The 2294-nt window shown below is 49.7% G+C and overlaps 1 long non-coding RNA gene across 1 annotated transcript in view; it reads right to left on the minus strand.

Annotated features, from left to right (window-relative positions):
• Positions 1–30: 30 nt before the first annotated feature.
• The window catches only part of LOC112475083, a 4525-nt gene continuing 2261 nt past the window's right edge, over positions 31–2294 (minus strand). Inside the window, exons 2-3 of the long non-coding RNA XR_003044572.1 lie at positions 1148–1271; positions 31–640 (exon numbers count right to left, since the gene is read on the minus strand). This is a non-coding gene — a long non-coding RNA (uncharacterized LOC112475083). The remainder of the gene's footprint in view (positions 641–1147; positions 1272–2294) is intronic.

Raw genomic sequence — 2294 nt, forward strand, 5'->3', positions numbered from 1 at the left:
CGTTTCGCGGCACAGACCTCTATCGTTCCCTTTGGCGGCACACACGGCAAAGAATGGTACTCATAGATGAAATGTTGCGATTCCGCGGAATCGCAACATTTCGATACTTGTGTCAGGTAGCTAGTTGGCCTGGGCCCCTGCTGCTCATGTCCAGAGACGTACCCCAACCCGACCCTCCCACAGAGTCATTTTCCCCCCATACACAGAGACTCCAAAGAAATAGCTGCTTTGCCTGGGAGAACCTTCTGGCCATAAACACCTGTGCAGATCAGACGCTGAGGTTTTGGCCCTCCTAGACTGGGGATGCGGGAGGGGGAGGTCTTATAACGACGGAGTCACGAGGCTATGTTTATGCCTGGAAGTTCACGAATCCAATTCTAGCACCCTGAATGCACGCGCTTACCCAGAAGAGAGCTTCACAGTGGCCCAGGGTCGATCGGGAGGACCCGCCACAGCTCGCAGCGGAGGCATTTCTAGGCGATCGGCACACGAGGTCCTTTTGAACTCAGCCGGGGAAGATGGGTCATGCTGAAAACTGTTGCTTTGAGGACACGTGGAGATGAGGATATGTACCGTGGGGCGGGGGGCATGCGTCTCAGACGTCTTCACTTCTGGGTCGTTACAGCTCCCCGTCTTTTGCCTGTAGTAATCACGTGGAAGATGAAATGATTTAGAATCGTGGACAAAGTGGAAGCAACTCACAGAATTCACCGTGTTACCAGAACTCTGTCCAAACAGCTCATAATTTCTATACCTTATCTCCCTTACCATAGCTTCAGCACTGAGACTTTCCTCGGCGTGGAAAGAGGAAAATGGTCATGTGAATAGCATCATGGATTTCTTTATTCCGTAGGGATAAAGTACAGTACTCTTACATGGAACCGTCGCCTCGCTTACACACACACACAGCATGAATGGCACGCGATGTATACATCTCATATCGGTGACCAAAATAGTTGGAAGTGTGCAAAAGTTCTCCGTTTGGGGAGAAAGCGACGGGAATGGAACCCTACCTGCCTGCAAGCGTTCCAATGCATTAGACTGGGCTCCAGGATCCTGAAAACGTGCTCGATCCTGGAGCCTTTTAAAAGAAGCGCGTCAGCCAGTGGATTCATCGGGAAGGAGGTGTTTAGCTCAGACTCCTAACCTCATTTCCTTGAGCTCTGCAGATTTGATGCCAAGGTGCTCGCCATCTGCAGTGCCCGTCCTCCTCTCTCTTCACACCACCTGACCATGAAGATGCCGTTTCACCAGCAGGGGACTGGGTTGATCTGCAAGGGACAAAGAAATGTTTGGAAATTAGCTGTCTGCACAGTCTATGCTGCCGAACGGTTGCTGCAATAAAACAGTCATCTCATCTTGTACCTCATGAATGCTTGAGACAGCACTGCTGCTGGGGTTTCGACGACTGTAAAACACACAGCTGGTCTCAATTTTGTACAAAAAGGATCCTGCAGCATAAGACGTATTTCTGCCGTGAGGTGTTAGGAGGGCAGTACCGGTACTGCCCTCCTATGTTCCCAAATCACCAAGTCCCTGCCCTTCTCCCCACCCATCCCACTACTATAGCTAAATTCATTCACCAAGTCTGGGTCTCTGACTTTGTAATACGTGCTGTAAGTCTGTCAATTTGGAACACAAGCAGGGCAGGAATGTTCATTGACAGATACCTCCTAACAGGCTGTCAGTCTGTCCTACCTGAATAAAAGACAGCCTTTAAACCAGATGGGGTCGGCAGTGGCCACCTCTATGCACATGACTGCCGTCGTGTTCGTCCTTGAACACTAAGTTTTTATCAAATGCACACATGCACGGCATCCATGAGTTCTGATTCAGCTTCCATCCTCTTGTGTCCAGACATTTCTTACTCTTTGGCCTAGCTATGTAACAGTGAGTCCCTGTAGAATGTTTCAAAAATTACAGGAGGAAGAACTAGATGAGCCCTTTGCGGGGCCTGGTGCCGAAGACCCGAATGGTGGCGACAGCCTCCTTCCGATTCTCGTCTGCCCTTTGGGTAGGCGTTCGGCTTCACTTAATAAAATGGCTTGTCTTTGACATTAAAGGGCAGGATTTCCTGAGGAGGGCTGTGCCTGCCTTCTACTTCCTGGAGTGCGGCAGACCAACTTAAAAATTCAAAACTTGGAGTACATCCGCATTCAGACTTTTGTATTCAAATGCAGCAGACACCTAGAAGGAGGAATTGGACTTAGTTCTCCCGTCAACCTCTTTGCCTTTTGATAATTGACAAGTCCAAGCCTCCCTCTAGGGATGATTTGAGGGTTGCCATCACGACA

Source organism: Pteropus alecto, unplaced genomic scaffold, assembly GCF_000325575.1.
Source record: "Pteropus alecto unplaced genomic scaffold, ASM32557v1 scaffold50, whole genome shotgun sequence".
Classification (NCBI taxonomy): Eukaryota; Metazoa; Chordata; class Mammalia; order Chiroptera; family Pteropodidae; genus Pteropus; species Pteropus alecto.